The sequence below is a fragment of the Schistocerca cancellata genome, unplaced genomic scaffold, assembly GCF_023864275.1.
Source record: "Schistocerca cancellata isolate TAMUIC-IGC-003103 unplaced genomic scaffold, iqSchCanc2.1 HiC_scaffold_357, whole genome shotgun sequence".
NCBI lineage: Eukaryota > Metazoa > Arthropoda > Insecta > Orthoptera > Acrididae > Schistocerca > Schistocerca cancellata.
In genome coordinates, this window is record NW_026046375.1 from 26,763 (window position 1) to 46,443 (window position 19,681).

General features: G+C 49.5%; 35 non-coding genes across 35 annotated transcripts; all 35 read left to right on the top strand.

Annotated features, from left to right (window-relative positions):
- Positions 1–234: 234 nt before the first annotated feature.
- Trnaf-gaa (transfer RNA phenylalanine (anticodon GAA)) lies at positions 235–307 on the top strand. The gene has a single exon. It is a non-coding gene; the product is annotated as a tRNA-Phe (tRNA).
- A 539-nt stretch (positions 308–846) lies between these two features.
- Trnak-uuu (transfer RNA lysine (anticodon UUU)) lies at positions 847–919 on the top strand. Its single transcript has one exon. It is a non-coding gene; the product is annotated as a tRNA-Lys (tRNA).
- A 138-nt stretch (positions 920–1,057) lies between these two features.
- Positions 1,058–1,139, top strand: Trnas-cga (transfer RNA serine (anticodon CGA)). Its single transcript has one exon. It is a non-coding gene; the product is annotated as a tRNA-Ser (tRNA).
- A 696-nt stretch (positions 1,140–1,835) lies between these two features.
- Trnas-uga (transfer RNA serine (anticodon UGA)) lies at positions 1,836–1,917 on the top strand. The gene has a single exon. It is a non-coding gene; the product is annotated as a tRNA-Ser (tRNA).
- Positions 1,918–2,528: 611 nt separating this feature from the next.
- Positions 2,529–2,601, top strand: Trnaf-gaa (transfer RNA phenylalanine (anticodon GAA)). The gene has a single exon. It is a non-coding gene; the product is annotated as a tRNA-Phe (tRNA).
- A 539-nt stretch (positions 2,602–3,140) lies between these two features.
- On the top strand, positions 3,141–3,213 carry Trnak-uuu (transfer RNA lysine (anticodon UUU)). The gene has a single exon. It is a non-coding gene; the product is annotated as a tRNA-Lys (tRNA).
- A 138-nt stretch (positions 3,214–3,351) lies between these two features.
- Positions 3,352–3,433, top strand: Trnas-cga (transfer RNA serine (anticodon CGA)). The gene has a single exon. It is a non-coding gene; the product is annotated as a tRNA-Ser (tRNA).
- Positions 3,434–4,129: 696 nt separating this feature from the next.
- On the top strand, positions 4,130–4,211 carry Trnas-uga (transfer RNA serine (anticodon UGA)). The gene has a single exon. It is a non-coding gene; the product is annotated as a tRNA-Ser (tRNA).
- A 611-nt stretch (positions 4,212–4,822) lies between these two features.
- Positions 4,823–4,895, top strand: Trnaf-gaa (transfer RNA phenylalanine (anticodon GAA)). Its single transcript has one exon. It is a non-coding gene; the product is annotated as a tRNA-Phe (tRNA).
- A 539-nt stretch (positions 4,896–5,434) lies between these two features.
- Positions 5,435–5,507, top strand: Trnak-uuu (transfer RNA lysine (anticodon UUU)). Its single transcript has one exon. It is a non-coding gene; the product is annotated as a tRNA-Lys (tRNA).
- Positions 5,508–5,645: 138 nt separating this feature from the next.
- Trnas-cga (transfer RNA serine (anticodon CGA)) lies at positions 5,646–5,727 on the top strand. The gene has a single exon. It is a non-coding gene; the product is annotated as a tRNA-Ser (tRNA).
- Positions 5,728–6,423: 696 nt separating this feature from the next.
- Positions 6,424–6,505, top strand: Trnas-uga (transfer RNA serine (anticodon UGA)). Its single transcript has one exon. It is a non-coding gene; the product is annotated as a tRNA-Ser (tRNA).
- A 611-nt stretch (positions 6,506–7,116) lies between these two features.
- Positions 7,117–7,189, top strand: Trnaf-gaa (transfer RNA phenylalanine (anticodon GAA)). Its single transcript has one exon. It is a non-coding gene; the product is annotated as a tRNA-Phe (tRNA).
- Positions 7,190–7,728: 539 nt separating this feature from the next.
- Trnak-uuu (transfer RNA lysine (anticodon UUU)) lies at positions 7,729–7,801 on the top strand. Its single transcript has one exon. It is a non-coding gene; the product is annotated as a tRNA-Lys (tRNA).
- Positions 7,802–7,939: 138 nt separating this feature from the next.
- Trnas-cga (transfer RNA serine (anticodon CGA)) lies at positions 7,940–8,021 on the top strand. The gene has a single exon. It is a non-coding gene; the product is annotated as a tRNA-Ser (tRNA).
- Positions 8,022–8,717: 696 nt separating this feature from the next.
- On the top strand, positions 8,718–8,799 carry Trnas-uga (transfer RNA serine (anticodon UGA)). Its single transcript has one exon. It is a non-coding gene; the product is annotated as a tRNA-Ser (tRNA).
- A 611-nt stretch (positions 8,800–9,410) lies between these two features.
- Positions 9,411–9,483, top strand: Trnaf-gaa (transfer RNA phenylalanine (anticodon GAA)). The gene has a single exon. It is a non-coding gene; the product is annotated as a tRNA-Phe (tRNA).
- A 539-nt stretch (positions 9,484–10,022) lies between these two features.
- On the top strand, positions 10,023–10,095 carry Trnak-uuu (transfer RNA lysine (anticodon UUU)). The gene has a single exon. It is a non-coding gene; the product is annotated as a tRNA-Lys (tRNA).
- A 138-nt stretch (positions 10,096–10,233) lies between these two features.
- Trnas-cga (transfer RNA serine (anticodon CGA)) lies at positions 10,234–10,315 on the top strand. The gene has a single exon. It is a non-coding gene; the product is annotated as a tRNA-Ser (tRNA).
- Positions 10,316–11,011: 696 nt separating this feature from the next.
- Positions 11,012–11,093, top strand: Trnas-uga (transfer RNA serine (anticodon UGA)). Its single transcript has one exon. It is a non-coding gene; the product is annotated as a tRNA-Ser (tRNA).
- Positions 11,094–11,704: 611 nt separating this feature from the next.
- On the top strand, positions 11,705–11,777 carry Trnaf-gaa (transfer RNA phenylalanine (anticodon GAA)). The gene has a single exon. It is a non-coding gene; the product is annotated as a tRNA-Phe (tRNA).
- Positions 11,778–12,316: 539 nt separating this feature from the next.
- Positions 12,317–12,389, top strand: Trnak-uuu (transfer RNA lysine (anticodon UUU)). The gene has a single exon. It is a non-coding gene; the product is annotated as a tRNA-Lys (tRNA).
- A 138-nt stretch (positions 12,390–12,527) lies between these two features.
- Positions 12,528–12,609, top strand: Trnas-cga (transfer RNA serine (anticodon CGA)). The gene has a single exon. It is a non-coding gene; the product is annotated as a tRNA-Ser (tRNA).
- Positions 12,610–13,305: 696 nt separating this feature from the next.
- Trnas-uga (transfer RNA serine (anticodon UGA)) lies at positions 13,306–13,387 on the top strand. The gene has a single exon. It is a non-coding gene; the product is annotated as a tRNA-Ser (tRNA).
- A 611-nt stretch (positions 13,388–13,998) lies between these two features.
- On the top strand, positions 13,999–14,071 carry Trnaf-gaa (transfer RNA phenylalanine (anticodon GAA)). Its single transcript has one exon. It is a non-coding gene; the product is annotated as a tRNA-Phe (tRNA).
- Positions 14,072–14,610: 539 nt separating this feature from the next.
- Trnak-uuu (transfer RNA lysine (anticodon UUU)) lies at positions 14,611–14,683 on the top strand. The gene has a single exon. It is a non-coding gene; the product is annotated as a tRNA-Lys (tRNA).
- A 138-nt stretch (positions 14,684–14,821) lies between these two features.
- Positions 14,822–14,903, top strand: Trnas-cga (transfer RNA serine (anticodon CGA)). Its single transcript has one exon. It is a non-coding gene; the product is annotated as a tRNA-Ser (tRNA).
- A 696-nt stretch (positions 14,904–15,599) lies between these two features.
- Trnas-uga (transfer RNA serine (anticodon UGA)) lies at positions 15,600–15,681 on the top strand. Its single transcript has one exon. It is a non-coding gene; the product is annotated as a tRNA-Ser (tRNA).
- Positions 15,682–16,292: 611 nt separating this feature from the next.
- Trnaf-gaa (transfer RNA phenylalanine (anticodon GAA)) lies at positions 16,293–16,365 on the top strand. The gene has a single exon. It is a non-coding gene; the product is annotated as a tRNA-Phe (tRNA).
- A 539-nt stretch (positions 16,366–16,904) lies between these two features.
- Trnak-uuu (transfer RNA lysine (anticodon UUU)) lies at positions 16,905–16,977 on the top strand. Its single transcript has one exon. It is a non-coding gene; the product is annotated as a tRNA-Lys (tRNA).
- A 138-nt stretch (positions 16,978–17,115) lies between these two features.
- Positions 17,116–17,197, top strand: Trnas-cga (transfer RNA serine (anticodon CGA)). The gene has a single exon. It is a non-coding gene; the product is annotated as a tRNA-Ser (tRNA).
- Positions 17,198–17,893: 696 nt separating this feature from the next.
- Positions 17,894–17,975, top strand: Trnas-uga (transfer RNA serine (anticodon UGA)). The gene has a single exon. It is a non-coding gene; the product is annotated as a tRNA-Ser (tRNA).
- A 611-nt stretch (positions 17,976–18,586) lies between these two features.
- Positions 18,587–18,659, top strand: Trnaf-gaa (transfer RNA phenylalanine (anticodon GAA)). Its single transcript has one exon. It is a non-coding gene; the product is annotated as a tRNA-Phe (tRNA).
- Positions 18,660–19,198: 539 nt separating this feature from the next.
- Trnak-uuu (transfer RNA lysine (anticodon UUU)) lies at positions 19,199–19,271 on the top strand. The gene has a single exon. It is a non-coding gene; the product is annotated as a tRNA-Lys (tRNA).
- Positions 19,272–19,409: 138 nt separating this feature from the next.
- Trnas-cga (transfer RNA serine (anticodon CGA)) lies at positions 19,410–19,491 on the top strand. Its single transcript has one exon. It is a non-coding gene; the product is annotated as a tRNA-Ser (tRNA).
- The last annotated feature ends 190 nt before the right edge of the window (positions 19,492–19,681 follow it).

Here is a 19,681-nt window from a genome sequence, read left to right on the forward strand (position 1 = left end):
GGGTTTTCTAGCGTCAGCGTGGCGTCACGTCAAGTCAGCGAAGTCAATATTACACGAATCGAGTCGACATGTTTGCTTGTTACGATGACGGAAGCAGAAGAAATGTGTGTGGAACTTCACTGCATTGGCTGCTCGCCTTTCAGCGTCCCTGTGTCTTATCAGACGAAGGTGACTGTGAAATTGGCAACGAGGCAGAGGTTAACGAACACATGCGAATGGCGGCTTTCAACGTCGGCCGAAATAGCTCAGTTGGGAGAGCGTTAAACTGAAGATCTAAAGGTCCCTGGTTCGATCCCGGGTTTCGGCAGGTATTCGTTTTGATGCGACGCCAATGGAATTACCCTGCGTTTGTGATAATGCAACTACCGCTGGCAACAAAAATGACTCTCTCCTGTAGCTGTTGTGGTTGTCTAGTGCATGCCATAAGAGGAACTCACTAGACAACTAACTCCCTTAGAAGCAAAAGAATTAAAAATATCCTACCGACTGCATTCCTTTTTCTGTGTCAGGTGGTGAAGAACGTCTTCAACGGAATCGTGAAATGAGCGAAAACGTGGAAAACATTGCATTCGAAATGCTTGTGAATTTTCCAATTGCCCAGTGATTGTCGACAAAACACGTAAATTCTCTGCTCCAACGTATGAGACGTAACAACTGGTGCAATTTGTTGTTGCATCGTGTGCCAGCAGTCTTCGATAGTGTGTTACGAGCTTAGCGCGATAGGCTTGTAGGCAGCATTTAGGCGACGTTTTATTAGTAACGGCCCCATGCAGCGATTGCACAACAGTAAAGGACATGAGTCAATGTATAGTTGTGCATCGTGTGAGGTTTTGCAGGCTCGTGTGAGCCCGGATAGCTCAGTCGGTAGAGCATTAGGCTTTTAACCTAAGGGTCCAGGGTTCAAGTCCCTGTCCGGGCGGAAATTTTAATACTTTGGTAGCGATTCGTCTGGTAGCGGTGGAAACGCTACGGAAAATAATGCAGCTACGCCGTTTTCTGACACCACAGTGCTTGAAACGGTAGCAGTTGTATGTGTCGGGAGAGCACCGCGCTAACGGCAGTCGTGGCCGAGTGGTTAAGGCGTCTGACTCGAAATCAGATTCCCCCTGGGAGCGTAGGTTCGAATCCTACCGGCTGCGTGCGGTTTTACGTAAAGAGGAGCAAACATTTTCGCACACATGTGACATGCTTGGGCGAATGCGGGTGCAAACCAGTGACGCCATTCTCAACAAGACGAAAATTTCCGTTTTAAGAATACTGAGTTTTCGCGACGACCGCTGCTTACTGTGGCTATCGGTTCACCTCGCACTGACGCTGGGACTGCAGAAAGCCGTCGCTGATATCGTGAGTACACAGATGTGCTCGAAAGTGTTGGACAGAGCGAACATTTCATTTTCTTTTTAAGAATCGCAATTTCAATCATTCGAGTGCGGCAAAAGCAGTGGTGCAGCGTTTCTTTTCTTAAGATCTCGCAGCTGCTTGTAGGTATGTCCATCGTTTTAAGACGACAGAAAACTAGCGTCAGCGGTGCGTCAGTGGGAAGTCGGTGAAGTCGCCATTGGAGCCATAAGCCAGTAATTACGAAATGCGAATCACTCGCACACCACGCAGCTGTACGATAATGCTCGTGCGTGGGCCCGCATAGCTGAGTCGGTAGAGCGTTAGGTTTTCCACCAAACGGTCCTGGGTTCAAGTCCCTGTCTAGGCGAAAATTAATACACTTTCTTAACGGCTAATGGAAACCCTACAGGAAAGAGCGAGGCAACGCCGTCTTCTGCCATCAGATTGCGTCTAAGGATGGCGGTTTCACTTGTCGGGAGTCGCTTCCGCCACCGGCAGTCGTGGCCGAGTGGTTAAGGCGTCTGACTTGAAATCAGATTCCCTCTGGGAGCGTAGGTTCGAGTCCTGCCGACTGCGCAAATTTTCTCGCTCTCAAAGGGCGGACGTTCAGCTGCATCCTAGCAGTTGTGTCACTACTAAACACGTGGGTCACCAGCAATGTGCAGTGTTATTTGATCCAGGGCGCAGCGTTACAGTCGCGCCCAGAAGCCGCAGCTCATCTCCTCGTCTCACAGCCGTCCACCAGGTGTTAGTACAAGTGGTGCCTCACTGGGCAGTGCAGATGTGTCCAGTTTAGCTTGCAGACGATGACGTGTAGCAATTTATGAGCTAACGCAAGTTGAATGTTTTACCGTGTGTATCTGCTAGATACTGCCTCTCATATGGTGGAGAGGCTCACTCCTTCTTGTGTCTCGTTCTCTGCACACGAGTTGCCCCTGGCTTCGATATAGCACGGGTTTTCTAGCGTCAGCGTGGCGTCACGTCAAGTCAGCGAAGTCAATATTACACGAATCGAGTCGACATGTTTGCTTGTTACGATGACGGAAGCAGAAGAAATGTGTGTGGAACTTCACTGCATTGGCTGCTCGCCTTTCAGCGTCCCTGTGTCTTATCAGACGAAGGTGACTGTGAAATTGGCAACGAGGCAGAGGTTAACGAACACATGCGAATGGCGGCTTTCAACGTCGGCCGAAATAGCTCAGTTGGGAGAGCGTTAAACTGAAGATCTAAAGGTCCCTGGTTCGATCCCGGGTTTCGGCAGGTATTCGTTTTGATGCGACGCCAATGGAATTACCCTGCGTTTGTGATAATGCAACTACCGCTGGCAACAAAAATGACTCTCTCCTGTAGCTGTTGTGGTTGTCTAGTGCATGCCATAAGAGGAACTCACTAGACAACTAACTCCCTTAGAAGCAAAAGAATTAAAAATATCCTACCGACTGCATTCCTTTTTCTGTGTCAGGTGGTGAAGAACGTCTTCAACGGAATCGTGAAATGAGCGAAAACGTGGAAAACATTGCATTCGAAATGCTTGTGAATTTTCCAATTGCCCAGTGATTGTCGACAAAACACGTAAATTCTCTGCTCCAACGTATGAGACGTAACAACTGGTGCAATTTGTTGTTGCATCGTGTGCCAGCAGTCTTCGATAGTGTGTTACGAGCTTAGCGCGATAGGCTTGTAGGCAGCATTTAGGCGACGTTTTATTAGTAACGGCCCCATGCAGCGATTGCACAACAGTAAAGGACATGAGTCAATGTATAGTTGTGCATCGTGTGAGGTTTTGCAGGCTCGTGTGAGCCCGGATAGCTCAGTCGGTAGAGCATTAGGCTTTTAACCTAAGGGTCCAGGGTTCAAGTCCCTGTCCGGGCGGAAATTTTAATACTTTGGTAGCGATTCGTCTGGTAGCGGTGGAAACGCTACGGAAAATAATGCAGCTACGCCGTTTTCTGACACCACAGTGCTTGAAACGGTAGCAGTTGTATGTGTCGGGAGAGCACCGCGCTAACGGCAGTCGTGGCCGAGTGGTTAAGGCGTCTGACTCGAAATCAGATTCCCCCTGGGAGCGTAGGTTCGAATCCTACCGGCTGCGTGCGGTTTTACGTAAAGAGGAGCAAACATTTTCGCACACATGTGACATGCTTGGGCGAATGCGGGTGCAAACCAGTGACGCCATTCTCAACAAGACGAAAATTTCCGTTTTAAGAATACTGAGTTTTCGCGACGACCGCTGCTTACTGTGGCTATCGGTTCACCTCGCACTGACGCTGGGACTGCAGAAAGCCGTCGCTGATATCGTGAGTACACAGATGTGCTCGAAAGTGTTGGACAGAGCGAACATTTCATTTTCTTTTTAAGAATCGCAATTTCAATCATTCGAGTGCGGCAAAAGCAGTGGTGCAGCGTTTCTTTTCTTAAGATCTCGCAGCTGCTTGTAGGTATGTCCATCGTTTTAAGACGACAGAAAACTAGCGTCAGCGGTGCGTCAGTGGGAAGTCGGTGAAGTCGCCATTGGAGCCATAAGCCAGTAATTACGAAATGCGAATCACTCGCACACCACGCAGCTGTACGATAATGCTCGTGCGTGGGCCCGCATAGCTGAGTCGGTAGAGCGTTAGGTTTTCCACCAAACGGTCCTGGGTTCAAGTCCCTGTCTAGGCGAAAATTAATACACTTTCTTAACGGCTAATGGAAACCCTACAGGAAAGAGCGAGGCAACGCCGTCTTCTGCCATCAGATTGCGTCTAAGGATGGCGGTTTCACTTGTCGGGAGTCGCTTCCGCCACCGGCAGTCGTGGCCGAGTGGTTAAGGCGTCTGACTTGAAATCAGATTCCCTCTGGGAGCGTAGGTTCGAGTCCTGCCGACTGCGCAAATTTTCTCGCTCTCAAAGGGCGGACGTTCAGCTGCATCCTAGCAGTTGTGTCACTACTAAACACGTGGGTCACCAGCAATGTGCAGTGTTATTTGATCCAGGGCGCAGCGTTACAGTCGCGCCCAGAAGCCGCAGCTCATCTCCTCGTCTCACAGCCGTCCACCAGGTGTTAGTACAAGTGGTGCCTCACTGGGCAGTGCAGATGTGTCCAGTTTAGCTTGCAGACGATGACGTGTAGCAATTTATGAGCTAACGCCAGTTGAATGTTTTACCGTGTGTATCTGCTAGATACTGCCTCTCATATGGTGGAGAGGCTCACTCCTTCTTGTGTCTCGTTCTCTGCACACGAGTTGCCCCTGGCTTCGATATAGCACGGGTTTTCTAGCGTCAGCGTGGCGTCACGTCAAGTCAGCGAAGTCAATATTACACGAATCGAGTCGACATGTTTGCTTGTTACGATGACGGAAGCAGAAGAAATGTGTGTGGAACTTCACTGCATTGGCTGCTCGCCTTTCAGCGTCCCTGTGTCTTATCAGACGAAGGTGACTGTGAAATTGGCAACGAGGCAGAGGTTAACGAACACATGCGAATGGCGGCTTTCAACGTCGGCCGAAATAGCTCAGTTGGGAGAGCGTTAGACTGAAGATCTAAAGGTCCCTGGTTCGATCCCGGGTTTCGGCAGGTATTCGTTTTGATGCGACGCCAATGGAATTACCCTGCGTTTGTGATAATGCAACTACCGCTGGCAACAAAAATGACTCTCTCCTGTAGCTGTTGTGGTTGTCTAGTGCATGCCATAAGAGGAACTCACTAGACAACTAACTCCCTTAGAAGCAAAAGAATTAAAAATATCCTACCGACTGCATTCCTTTTTCTGTGTCAGGTGGTGAAGAACGTCTTCAACGGAATCGTGAAATGAGCGAAAACGTGGAAAACATTGCATTCGAAATGCTTGTGAATTTTCCAATTGCCCAGTGATTGTCGACAAAACACGTAAATTCTCTGCTCCAACGTATGAGACGTAACAACTGGTGCAATTTGTTGTTGCATCGTGTGCCAGCAGTCTTCGATAGTGTGTTACGAGCTTAGCGCGATAGGCTTGTAGGCAGCATTTAGGCGACGTTTTATTAGTAACGGCCCCATGCAGCGATTGCACAACAGTAAAGGACATGAGTCAATGTATAGTTGTGCATCGTGTGAGGTTTTGCAGGCTCGTGTGAGCCCGGATAGCTCAGTCGGTAGAGCATTAGGCTTTTAACCTAAGGGTCCAGGGTTCAAGTCCCTGTCCGGGCGGAAATTTTAATACTTTGGTAGCGATTCGTCTGGTAGCGGTGGAAACGCTACGGAAAATAATGCAGCTACGCCGTTTTCTGACACCACAGTGCTTGAAACGGTAGCAGTTGTATGTGTCGGGAGAGCACCGCGCTAACGGCAGTCGTGGCCGAGTGGTTAAGGCGTCTGACTCGAAATCAGATTCCCCCTGGGAGCGTAGGTTCGAATCCTACCGGCTGCGTGCGGTTTTACGTAAAGAGGAGCAAACATTTTCGCACACATGTGACATGCTTGGGCGAATGCGGGTGCAAACCAGTGACGCCATTCTCAACAAGACGAAAATTTCCGTTTTAAGAATACTGAGTTTTCGCGACGACCGCTGCTTACTGTGGCTATCGGTTCACCTCGCACTGACGCTGGGACTGCAGAAAGCCGTCGCTGATATCGTGAGTACACAGATGTGCTCGAAAGTGTTGGACAGAGCGAACATTTCATTTTCTTTTTAAGAATCGCAATTTCAATCATTCGAGTGCGGCAAAAGCAGTGGTGCAGCGTTTCTTTTCTTAAGATCTCGCAGCTGCTTGTAGGTATGTCCATCGTTTTAAGACGACAGAAAACTAGCGTCAGCGGTGCGTCAGTGGGAAGTCGGTGAAGTCGCCATTGGAGCCATAAGCCAGTAATTACGAAATGCGAATCACTCGCACACCACGCAGCTGTACGATAATGCTCGTGCGTGGGCCCGCATAGCTGAGTCGGTAGAGCGTTAGGTTTTCCACCAAACGGTCCTGGGTTCAAGTCCCTGTCTAGGCGAAAATTAATACACTTTCTTAACGGCTAATGGAAACCCTACAGGAAAGAGCGAGGCAACGCCGTCTTCTGCCATCAGATTGCGTCTAAGGATGGCGGTTTCACTTGTCGGGAGTCGCTTCCGCCACCGGCAGTCGTGGCCGAGTGGTTAAGGCGTCTGACTTGAAATCAGATTCCCTCTGGGAGCGTAGGTTCGAGTCCTGCCGACTGCGCAAATTTTCTCGCTCTCAAAGGGCGGACGTTCAGCTGCATCCTAGCAGTTGTGTCACTACTAAACACGTGGGTCACCAGCAATGTGCAGTGTTATTTGATCCAGGGCGCAGCGTTACAGTCGCGCCCAGAAGCCGCAGCTCATCTCCTCGTCTCACAGCCGTCCACCAGGTGTTAGTACAAGTGGTGCCTCACTGGGCAGTGCAGATGTGTCCAGTTTAGCTTGCAGACGATGACGTGTAGCAATTTATGAGCTAACGCAAGTTGAATGTTTTACCGTGTGTATCTGCTAGATACTGCCTCTCATATGGTGGAGAGGCTCACTCCTTCTTGTGTCTCGTTCTCTGCACACGAGTTGCCCCTGGCTTCGATATAGCACGGGTTTTCTAGCGTCAGCGTGGCGTCACGTCAAGTCAGCGAAGTCAATATTACACGAATCGAGTCGACATGTTTGCTTGTTACGATGACGGAAGCAGAAGAAATGTGTGTGGAACTTCACTGCATTGGCTGCTCGCCTTTCAGCGTCCCTGTGTCTTATCAGACGAAGGTGACTGTGAAATTGGCAACGAGGCAAAGGTTAACGAACACATGCGAATGGCGGCTTTCAACGTCGGCCGAAATAGCTCAGTTGGGAGAGCGTTAGACTGAAGATCTAAAGGTCCCTGGTTCGATCCCGGGTTTCGGCAGGTATTCGTTTTGATCCGACGCCAATGGAATTACCCTGCGTTTGTGATAATGCAACTACCGCTGGCAACAAAAATGACTCTCTCCTGTAGCTGTTGTGGTTGTCTAGTGCATGCCATAAGAGGAACTCACTAGACAACTAACTCCCTTAGAAGCAAAAGAATTAAAAATATCCTACCGACTGCATTCCTTTTTCTGTGTCAGGTGGTGAAGAACGTCTTCAACGGAATCGTGAAATGAGCGAAAACGTGGAAAACATTGCATTCGAAATGCTTGTGAATTTTCCAATTGCCCAGTGATTGTCGACAAAACACGTAAATTCTCTGCTCCAACGTATGAGACGTAACAACTGGTGCAATTTGTTGTTGCATCGTGTGCCAGCAGTCTTCGATAGTGTGTTACGAGCTTAGCGCGATAGGCTTGTAGGCAGCATTTAGGCGACGTTTTATTAGTAACGGCCCCATGCAGCGATTGCACAACAGTAAAGGACATGAGTCAATGTATAGTTGTGCATCGTGTGAGGTTTTGCAGGCTCGTGTGAGCCCGGATAGCTCAGTCGGTAGAGCATTAGGCTTTTAACCTAAGGGTCCAGGGTTCAAGTCCCTGTCCGGGCGGAAATTTTAATACTTTGGTAGCGATTCGTCTGGTAGCGGTGGAAACGCTACGGAAAATAATGCAGCTACGCCGTTTTCTGACACCACAGTGCTTGAAACGGTAGCAGTTGTATGTGTCGGGAGAGCACCGCGCTAACGGCAGTCGTGGCCGAGTGGTTAAGGCGTCTGACTCGAAATCAGATTCCCCCTGGGAGCGTAGGTTCGAATCCTACCGGCTGCGTGCGGTTTTACGTAAAGAGGAGCAAACATTTTCGCACACATGTGACATGCTTGGGCGAATGCGGGTGCAAACCAGTGACGCCATTCTCAACAAGACGAAAATTTCCGTTTTAAGAATACTGAGTTTTCGCGACGACCGCTGCTTACTGTGGCTATCGGTTCACCTCGCACTGACGCTGGGACTGCAGAAAGCCGTCGCTGATATCGTGAGTACACAGATGTGCTCGAAAGTGTTGGACAGAGCGAACATTTCATTTTCTTTTTAAGAATCGCAATTTCAATCATTCGAGTGCGGCAAAAGCAGTGGTGCAGCGTTTCTTTTCTTAAGATCTCGCAGCTGCTTGTAGGTATGTCCATCGTTTTAAGACGACAGAAAACTAGCGTCAGCGGTGCGTCAGTGGGAAGTCGGTGAAGTCGCCATTGGAGCCATAAGCCAGTAATTACGAAATGCGAATCACTCGCACACCACGCAGCTGTACGATAATGCTCGTGCGTGGGCCCGCATAGCTGAGTCGGTAGAGCGTTAGGTTTTCCACCAAACGGTCCTGGGTTCAAGTCCCTGTCTAGGCGAAAATTAATACACTTTCTTAACGGCTAATGGAAACCCTACAGGAAAGAGCGAGGCAACGCCGTCTTCTGCCATCAGATTGCGTCTAAGGATGGCGGTTTCACTTGTCGGGAGTCGCTTCCGCCACCGGCAGTCGTGGCCGAGTGGTTAAGGCGTCTGACTTGAAATCAGATTCCCTCTGGGAGCGTAGGTTCGAGTCCTGCCGACTGCGCAAATTTTCTCGCTCTCAAAGGGCGGACGTTCAGCTGCATCCTAGCAGTTGTGTCACTACTAAACACGTGGGTCACCAGCAATGTGCAGTGTTATTTGATCCAGGGCGCAGCGTTACAGTCGCGCCCAGAAGCCGCAGCTCATCTCCTCGTCTCACAGCCGTCCACCAGGTGTTAGTACAAGTGGTGCCTCACTGGGCAGTGCAGATGTGTCCAGTTTAGCTTGCAGACGATGACGTGTAGCAATTTATGAGCTAACGCAAGTTGAATGTTTTACCGTGTGTATCTGCTAGATACTGCCTCTCATATGGTGGAGAGGCTCACTCCTTCTTGTGTCTCGTTCTCTGCACACGAGTTGCCCCTGGCTTCGATATAGCACGGGTTTTCTAGCGTCAGCGTGGCGTCACGTCAAGTCAGCGAAGTCAATATTACACGAATCGAGTCGACATGTTTGCTTGTTACGATGACGGAAGCAGAAGAAATGTGTGTGGAACTTCACTGCATTGGCTGCTCGCCTTTCAGCGTCCCTGTGTCTTATCAGACGAAGGTGACTGTGAAATTGGCAACGAGGCAGAGGTTAACGAACACATGCGAATGGCGGCTTTCAACGTCGGCCGAAATAGCTCAGTTGGGAGAGCGTTAAACTGAAGATCTAAAGGTCCCTGGTTCGATCCCGGGTTTCGGCAGGTATTCGTTTTGATGCGACGCCAATGGAATTACCCTGCGTTTGTGATAATGCAACTACCGCTGGCAACAAAAATGACTCTCTCCTGTAGCTGTTGTGGTTGTCTAGTGCATGCCATAAGAGGAACTCACTAGACAACTAACTCCCTTAGAAGCAAAAGAATTAAAAATATCCTACCGACTGCATTCCTTTTTCTGTGTCAGGTGGTGAAGAACGTCTTCAACGGAATCGTGAAATGAGCGAAAACGTGGAAAACATTGCATTCGAAATGCTTGTGAATTTTCCAATTGCCCAGTGATTGTCGACAAAACACGTAAATTCTCTGCTCCAACGTATGAGACGTAACAACTGGTGCAATTTGTTGTTGCATCGTGTGCCAGCAGTCTTCGATAGTGTGTTACGAGCTTAGCGCGATAGGCTTGTAGGCAGCATTTAGGCGACGTTTTATTAGTAACGGCCCCATGCAGCGATTGCACAACAGTAAAGGACATGAGTCAATGTATAGTTGTGCATCGTGTGAGGTTTTGCAGGCTCGTGTGAGCCCGGATAGCTCAGTCGGTAGAGCATTAGGCTTTTAACCTAAGGGTCCAGGGTTCAAGTCCCTGTCCGGGCGGAAATTTTAATACTTTGGTAGCGATTCGTCTGGTAGCGGTGGAAACGCTACGGAAAATAATGCAGCTACGCCGTTTTCTGACACCACAGTGCTTGAAACGGTAGCAGTTGTATGTGTCGGGAGAGCACCGCGCTAACGGCAGTCGTGGCCGAGTGGTTAAGGCGTCTGACTCGAAATCAGATTCCCCCTGGGAGCGTAGGTTCGAATCCTACCGGCTGCGTGCGGTTTTACGTAAAGAGGAGCAAACATTTTCGCACACATGTGACATGCTTGGGCGAATGCGGGTGCAAACCAGTGACGCCATTCTCAACAAGACGAAAATTTCCGTTTTAAGAATACTGAGTTTTCGCGACGACCGCTGCTTACTGTGGCTATCGGTTCACCTCGCACTGACGCTGGGACTGCAGAAAGCCGTCGCTGATATCGTGAGTACACAGATGTGCTCGAAAGTGTTGGACAGAGCGAACATTTCATTTTCTTTTTAAGAATCGCAATTTCAATCATTCGAGTGCGGCAAAAGCAGTGGTGCAGCGTTTCTTTTCTTAAGATCTCGCAGCTGCTTGTAGGTATGTCCATCGTTTTAAGACGACAGAAAACTAGCGTCAGCGGTGCGTCAGTGGGAAGTCGGTGAAGTCGCCATTGGAGCCATAAGCCAGTAATTACGAAATGCGAATCACTCGCACACCACGCAGCTGTACGATAATGCTCGTGCGTGGGCCCGCATAGCTGAGTCGGTAGAGCGTTAGGTTTTCCACCAAACGGTCCTGGGTTCAAGTCCCTGTCTAGGCGAAAATTAATACACTTTCTTAACGGCTAATGGAAACCCTACAGGAAAGAGCGAGGCAACGCCGTCTTCTGCCATCAGATTGCGTCTAAGGATGGCGGTTTCACTTGTCGGGAGTCGCTTCCGCCACCGGCAGTCGTGGCCGAGTGGTTAAGGCGTCTGACTTGAAATCAGATTCCCTCTGGGAGCGTAGGTTCGAGTCCTGCCGACTGCGCAAATTTTCTCGCTCTCAAAGGGCGGACGTTCAGCTGCATCCTAGCAGTTGTGTCACTACTAAACACGTGGGTCACCAGCAATGTGCAGTGTTATTTGATCCAGGGCGCAGCGTTACAGTCGCGCCCAGAAGCCGCAGCTCATCTCCTCGTCTCACAGCCGTCCACCAGGTGTTAGTACAAGTGGTGCCTCACTGGGCAGTGCAGATGTGTCCAGTTTAGCTTGCAGACGATGACGTGTAGCAATTTATGAGCTAACGCAAGTTGAATGTTTTACCGTGTGTATCTGCTAGATACTGCCTCTCATATGGTGGAGAGGCTCACTCCTTCTTGTGTCTCGTTCTCTGCACACGAGTTGCCCCTGGCTTCGATATAGCACGGGTTTTCTAGCGTCAGCGTGGCGTCACGTCAAGTCAGCGAAGTCAATATTACACGAATCGAGTCGACATGTTTGCTTGTTACGATGACGGAAGCAGAAGAAATGTGTGTGGAACTTCACTGCATTGGCTGCTCGCCTTTCAGCGTCCCTGTGTCTTATCAGACGAAGGTGACTGTGAAATTGGCAACGAGGCAGAGGTTAACGAACACATGCGAATGGCGGCTTTCAACGTCGGCCGAAATAGCTCAGTTGGGAGAGCGTTAAACTGAAGATCTAAAGGTCCCTGGTTCGATCCCGGGTTTCGGCAGGTATTCGTTTTGATGCGACGCCAATGGAATTACCCTGCGTTTGTGATAATGCAACTACCGCTGGCAACAAAAATGACTCTCTCCTGTAGCTGTTGTGGTTGTCTAGTGCATGCCATAAGAGGAACTCACTAGACAACTAACTCCCTTAGAAGCAAAAGAATTAAAAATATCCTACCGACTGCATTCCTTTTTCTGTGTCAGGTGGTGAAGAACGTCTTCAACGGAATCGTGAAATGAGCGAAAACGTGGAAAACATTGCATTCGAAATGCTTGTGAATTTTCCAATTGCCCAGTGATTGTCGACAAAACACGTAAATTCTCTGCTCCAACGTATGAGACGTAACAACTGGTGCAATTTGTTGTTGCATCGTGTGCCAGCAGTCTTCGATAGTGTGTTACGAGCTTAGCGCGATAGGCTTGTAGGCAGCATTTAGGCGACGTTTTATTAGTAACGGCCCCATGCAGCGATTGCACAACAGTAAAGGACATGAGTCAATGTATAGTTGTGCATCGTGTGAGGTTTTGCAGGCTCGTGTGAGCCCGGATAGCTCAGTCGGTAGAGCATTAGGCTTTTAACCTAAGGGTCCAGGGTTCAAGTCCCTGTCCGGGCGGAAATTTTAATACTTTGGTAGCGATTCGTCTGGTAGCGGTGGAAACGCTACGGAAAATAATGCAGCTACGCCGTTTTCTGACACCACAGTGCTTGAAACGGTAGCAGTTGTATGTGTCGGGAGAGCACCGCGCTAACGGCAGTCGTGGCCGAGTGGTTAAGGCGTCTGACTCGAAATCAGATTCCCCCTGGGAGCGTAGGTTCGAATCCTACCGGCTGCGTGCGGTTTTACGTAAAGAGGAGCAAACATTTTCGCACACATGTGACATGCTTGGGCGAATGCGGGTGCAAACCAGTGACGCCATTCTCAACAAGACGAAAATTTCCGTTTTAAGAATACTGAGTTTTCGCGACGACCGCTGCTTACTGTGGCTATCGGTTCACCTCGCACTGACGCTGGGACTGCAGAAAGCCGTCGCTGATATCGTGAGTACACAGATGTGCTCGAAAGTGTTGGACAGAGCGAACATTTCATTTTCTTTTTAAGAATCGCAATTTCAATCATTCGAGTGCGGCAAAAGCAGTGGTGCAGCGTTTCTTTTCTTAAGATCTCGCAGCTGCTTGTAGGTATGTCCATCGTTTTAAGACGACAGAAAACTAGCGTCAGCGGTGCGTCAGTGGGAAGTCGGTGAAGTCGCCATTGGAGCCATAAGCCAGTAATTACGAAATGCGAATCACTCGCACACCACGCAGCTGTACGATAATGCTCGTGCGTGGGCCCGCATAGCTGAGTCGGTAGAGCGTTAGGTTTTCCACCAAACGGTCCTGGGTTCAAGTCCCTGTCTAGGCGAAAATTAATACACTTTCTTAACGGCTAATGGAAACCCTACAGGAAAGAGCGAGGCAACGCCGTCTTCTGCCATCAGATTGCGTCTAAGGATGGCGGTTTCACTTGTCGGGAGTCGCTTCCGCCACCGGCAGTCGTGGCCGAGTGGTTAAGGCGTCTGACTTGAAATCAGATTCCCTCTGGGAGCGTAGGTTCGAGTCCTGCCGACTGCGCAAATTTTCTCGCTCTCAAAGGGCGGACGTTCAGCTGCATCCTAGCAGTTGTGTCACTACTAAACACGTGGGTCACCAGCAATGTGCAGTGTTATTTGATCCAGGGCGCAGCGTTACAGTCGCGCCCAGAAGCCGCAGCTCATCTCCTCGTCTCACAGCCGTCCACCAGGTGTTAGTACAAGTGGTGCCTCACTGGGCAGTGCAGATGTGTCCAGTTTAGCTTGCAGACGATGACGTGTAGCAATTTATGAGCTAACGCAAGTTGAATGTTTTACCGTGTGTATCTGCTAGATACTGCCTCTCATATGGTGGAGAGGCTCACTCCTTCTTGTGTCTCGTTCTCTGCACACGAGTTGCCCCTGGCTTCGATATAGCACGGGTTTTCTAGCGTCAGCGTGGCGTCACGTCAAGTCAGCGAAGTCAATATTACACGAATCGAGTCGACATGTTTGCTTGTTACGATGACGGAAGCAGAAGAAATGTGTGTGGAACTTCACTGCATTGGCTGCTCGCCTTTCAGCGTCCCTGTGTCTTATCAGACGAAGGTGACTGTGAAATTGGCAACGAGGCAGAGGTTAACGAACACATGCGAATGGCGGCTTTCAACGTCGGCCGAAATAGCTCAGTTGGGAGAGCGTTAAACTGAAGATCTAAAGGTCCCTGGTTCGATCCCGGGTTTCGGCAGGTATTCGTTTTGATGCGACGCCAATGGAATTACCCTGCGTTTGTGATAATGCAACTACCGCTGGCAACAAAAATGACTCTCTCCTGTAGCTGTTGTGGTTGTCTAGTGCATGCCATAAGAGGAACTCACTAGACAACTAACTCCCTTAGAAGCAAAAGAATTAAAAATATCCTACCGACTGCATTCCTTTTTCTGTGTCAGGTGGTGAAGAACGTCTTCAACGGAATCGTGAAATGAGCGAAAACGTGGAAAACATTGCATTCGAAATGCTTGTGAATTTTCCAATTGCCCAGTGATTGTCGACAAAACACGTAAATTCTCTGCTCCAACGTATGAGACGTAACAACTGGTGCAATTTGTTGTTGCATCGTGTGCCAGCAGTCTTCGATAGTGTGTTACGAGCTTAGCGCGATAGGCTTGTAGGCAGCATTTAGGCGACGTTTTATTAGTAACGGCCCCATGCAGCGATTGCACAACAGTAAAGGACATGAGTCAATGTATAGTTGTGCATCGTGTGAGGTTTTGCAGGCTCGTGTGAGCCCGGATAGCTCAGTCGGTAGAGCATTAGGCTTTTAACCTAAGGGTCCAGGGTTCAAGTCCCTGTCCGGGCGGAAATTTTAATACTTTGGTAGCGATTCGTCTGGTAGCGGTGGAAACGCTACGGAAAATAATGCAGCTACGCCGTTTTCTGACACCACAGTGCTTGAAACGGTAGCAGTTGTATGTGTCGGGAGAGCACCGCGCTAACGGCAGTCGTGGCCGAGTGGTTAAGGCGTCTGACTCGAAATCAGATTCCCCCTGGGAGCGTAGGTTCGAATCCTACCGGCTGCGTGCGGTTTTACGTAAAGAGGAGCAAACATTTTCGCACACATGTGACATGCTTGGGCGAATGCGGGTGCAAACCAGTGACGCCATTCTCAACAAGACGAAAATTTCCGTTTTAAGAATACTGAGTTTTCGCGACGACCGCTGCTTACTGTGGCTATCGGTTCACCTCGCACTGACGCTGGGACTGCAGAAAGCCGTCGCTGATATCGTGAGTACACAGATGTGCTCGAAAGTGTTGGACAGAGCGAACATTTCATTTTCTTTTTAAGAATCGCAATTTCAATCATTCGAGTGCGGCAAAAGCAGTGGTGCAGCGTTTCTTTTCTTAAGATCTCGCAGCTGCTTGTAGGTATGTCCATCGTTTTAAGACGACAGAAAACTAGCGTCAGCGGTGCGTCAGTGGGAAGTCGGTGAAGTCGCCATTGGAGCCATAAGCCAGTAATTACGAAATGCGAATCACTCGCACACCACGCAGCTGTACGATAATGCTCGTGCGTGGGCCCGCATAGCTGAGTCGGTAGAGCGTTAGGTTTTCCACCAAACGGTCCTGGGTTCAAGTCCCTGTCTAGGCGAAAATTAATACACTTTCTTAACGGCTAATGGAAACCCTACAGGAAAGAGCGAGGCAACGCCGTCTTCTGCCATCAGATTGCGTCTAAGGATGGCGGTTTCACTTGTCGGGAGTCGCTTCCGCCACCGGCAGTCGTGGCCGAGTGGTTAAGGCGTCTGACTTGAAATCAGATTCCCTCTGGGAGCGTAGGTTCGAGTCCTGCCGACTGCGCAAATTTTCTCGCTCTCAAAGGGCGGACGTTCAGCTGCATCCTAGCAGTTGTGTCACTACTAAACACGTGGGTCACCAGCAATGTGCAGTGTTATTTGATCCAGGGCGCAGCGTTACAGTCGCGCCCAGAAGCCGCAGCTCATCTCCTCGTCTCACAGCCGTCCACCAGGTGTTAGTACAAGTGGTGCCTCACTGGGCAGTGCAGATGTGTCCAGTTTAGCTTGCAGACGATGACGTGTAGCAATTTATGAGCTAACGCAAGTTGAATGTTTTACCGTGTGTATCTGCTAGATACTGCCTCTCATATGGTGGAGAGGCTCACTCCTTCTTGTGTCTCGTTCTCTGCACACGAGTTGCCCCTGGCTTCGATATAGCACGGGTTTTCTAGCGTCAGCGTGGCGTCACGTCAAGTCAGCGAAGTCAATATTACACGAATCGAGTCGACATGTTTGCTTGTTACGATGACGGAAGCAGAAGAAATGTGTGTGGAACTTCACTGCATTGGCTGCTCGCCTTTCAGCGTCCCTGTGTCTTATCAGACGAAGGTGACTGTGAAATTGGCAACGAGGCAGAGGTTAACGAACACATGCGAATGGCGGCTTTCAACGTCGGCCGAAATAGCTCAGTTGGGAGAGCGTTAAACTGAAGATCTAAAGGTCCCTGGTTCGATCCCGGGTTTCGGCAGGTATTCGTTTTGATGCGACGCCAATGGAATTACCCTGCGTTTGTGATAATGCAACTACCGCTGGCAACAAAAATGACTCTCTCCTGTAGCTGTTGTGGTTGTCTAGTGCATGCCATAAGAGGAACTCACTAGACAACTAACTCCCTTAGAAGCAAAAGAATTAAAAATATCCTACCGACTGCATTCCTTTTTCTGTGTCAGGTGGTGAAGAACGTCTTCAACGGAATCGTGAAATGAGCGAAAACGTGGAAAACATTGCATTCGAAATGCTTGTGAATTTTCCAATTGCCCAGTGATTGTCGACAAAACACGTAAATTCTCTGCTCCAACGTATGAGACGTAACAACTGGTGCAATTTGTTGTTGCATCGTGTGCCAGCAGTCTTCGATAGTGTGTTACGAGCTTAGCGCGATAGGCTTGTAGGCAGCATTTAGGCGACGTTTTATTAGTAACGGCCCCATGCAGCGATTGCACAACAGTAAAGGACATGAGTCAATGTATAGTTGTGCATCGTGTGAGGTTTTGCAGGCTCGTGTGAGCCCGGATAGCTCAGTCGGTAGAGCATTAGGCTTTTAACCTAAGGGTCCAGGGTTCAAGTCCCTGTCCGGGCGGAAATTTTAATACTTTGGTAGCGATTCGTCTGGTAGCGGTGGAAACGCTACGGAAAATAATGCAGCTACTCCGTTTTCTGACACCACAGTGCTTGAAACGGTAGCAGTTGTATGTGTCGGGAGAGCACCGCGCTAACGGCAGTCGTGGCCGAGTGGTTAAGGCGTCTGACTCGAAATCAGATTCCCCCTGGGAGCGTAGGTTCGAATCCTACCGGCTGCGTGCGGTTTTACGTAAAGAGGAGCAAACATTTTCGCACACATGTGACATGCTTGGGCGAATGCGGGTGCAAACCAGTGACGCCATTCTCAACAAGACGAAAATTTCCGTTTTAAGAATACTGAGTTTTCGCGACGACCGCTGCTTACTGTGGCTATCGGTTCACCTCGCACTGACGCTGGGACTGCAGAAAGCCGTCGCTGATATCGTGAGTACACAGATGTGCTCGAAAGTGTTGGACAGAGCGAACATTTCATTTTCTTTTTAAGAATCGCAATTTCAATCATTCGAGTGCGGCAAAAGCAGTGGTGCAGCGTTTCTTTTCTTAAGATCTCGCAGCTGCTTGTAGGTATGTCCATCGTTTTAAGACGACAGAAAACTAGCGTCAGCGGTGCGTCAGTGGGAAGTCGGTGAAGTCGCCATTGGAGCCATAAGCCAGTAATTACGAAATGCGAATCACTCGCACACCACGCAGCTGTACGATAATGCTCGTGCGTGGGCCCGCATAGCTGAGTCGGTAGAGCGTTAGGTTTTCCACCAAACGGTCCTGGGTTCAAGTCCCTGTCTAGGCGAAAATTAATACACTTTCTTAACGGCTAATGGAAACCCTACAGGAAAGAGCGAGGCAACGCCGTCTTCTGCCATCAGATTGCGTCTAAGGATGGCGGTTTCACTTGTCGGGAGTCGCTTCCGCCACCGGCAGTCGTGGCCGAGTGGTTAAGGCGTCTGACTTGAAATCAGATTCCCTCTGGGAGCGTAGGTTCGAGTCCTGCCGACTGCGCAAATTTTCTCGCTCTCAAAGGGCGGACGTTCAGCTGCATCCTAGCAGTTGTGTCACTACTAAACACGTGGGTCACCAGCAATGTGCAGTGTTATTTGATCCAGGGCGCAGCGTTACAGTCGCGCCCAGAAGCCGCAGCTCATCTCCTCGTCTCACAGCCGTCCACCAGGTGTTAGTACAAGTGGTGCCTCACTGGGCAGTGCAGATGTGTCCAGTTTAGCTTGCAGACGATGACGTGTAGCAATTTATGAGCTAACGCAAGTTGAATGTTTTACCGTGTGTATCTGCTAGATACTGCCTCTCATATGGTGGAGAGGCTCACTCCTTCTTGTGTCTCGTTCTCTGCACACGAGTTGCCCCTGGCTTCGATATAGCACGGGTTTTCTAGCGTCAGCGTGGCGTCACGTCAAGTCAGCGAAGTCAATATTACACGAATCGAGTCGACATGTTTGCTTGTTACGATGACGGAAGCAGAAGAAATGTGTGTGGAACTTCACTGCATTGGCTGCTCGCCTTTCAGCGTCCCTGTGTCTTATCAGACGAAGGTGACTGTGAAATTGGCAACGAGGCAGAGGTTAACGAACACATGCGAATGGCGGCTTTCAACGTCGGCCGAAATAGCTCAGTTGGGAGAGCGTTAAACTGAAGATCTAAAGGTCCCTGGTTCGATCCCGGGTTTCGGCAGGTATTCGTTTTGATGCGACGCCAATGGAATTACCCTGCGTTTGTGATAATGCAACTACCGCTGGCAACAAAAATGACTCTCTCCTGTAGCTGTTGTGGTTGTCTAGTGCATGCCATAAGAGGAACTCACTAGACAACTAACTCCCTTAGAAGCAAAAGAATTAAAAATATCCTACCGACTGCATTCCTTTTTCTGTGTCAGGTGGTGAAGAACGTCTTCAACGGAATCGTGAAATGAGCGAAAACGTGGAAAACATTGCATTCGAAATGCTTGTGAATTTTCCAATTGCCCAGTGATTGTCGACAAAACACGTAAATTCTCTGCTCCAACGTATGAGACGTAACAACTGGTGCAATTTGTTGTTGCATCGTGTGCCAGCAGTCTTCGATAGTGTGTTACGAGCTTAGCGCGATAGGCTTGTAGGCAGCATTTAGGCGACGTTTTATTAGTAACGGCCCCATGCAGCGATTGCACAACAGTAAAGGACATGAGTCAATGTATAGTTGTGCATCGTGTGAGGTTTTGCAGGCTCGTGTGAGCCCGGATAGCTCAGTCGGTAGAGCATTAGGCTTTTAACCTAAGGGTCCAGGGTTCAAGTCCCTGTCCGGGCGGAAATTTTAATACTTTGGTAGCGATTCGTCTGGTAGCGGTGGAAACGCTACGGAAAATAATGCAGCTACTCCGTTTTCTGACACCACAGTGCTTGAAACGGTAGCAGTTGTATGTGTCGGGAGAGCACCGCGCTAACGGCAGTCGTGGCCGAGTGGTTAAGGCGTCTGACTCGAAATCAGATTCCCCCTGGGAGCGTAGGTTCGAATCCTACCGGCTGCGTGCGGTTTTACGTAAAGAGGAGCAAACATTTTCGCACACATGTGACATGCTTGGGCGAATGCGGGTGCAAACCAGTGACGCCATTCTCAACAAGACGAAAATTTCCGTTTTAAGAATACTGAGTTTTCGCGACGACCGCTGCTTACTGTGGCTATCGGTTCACCTCGCACTGACGCTGGGACTGCAGAAA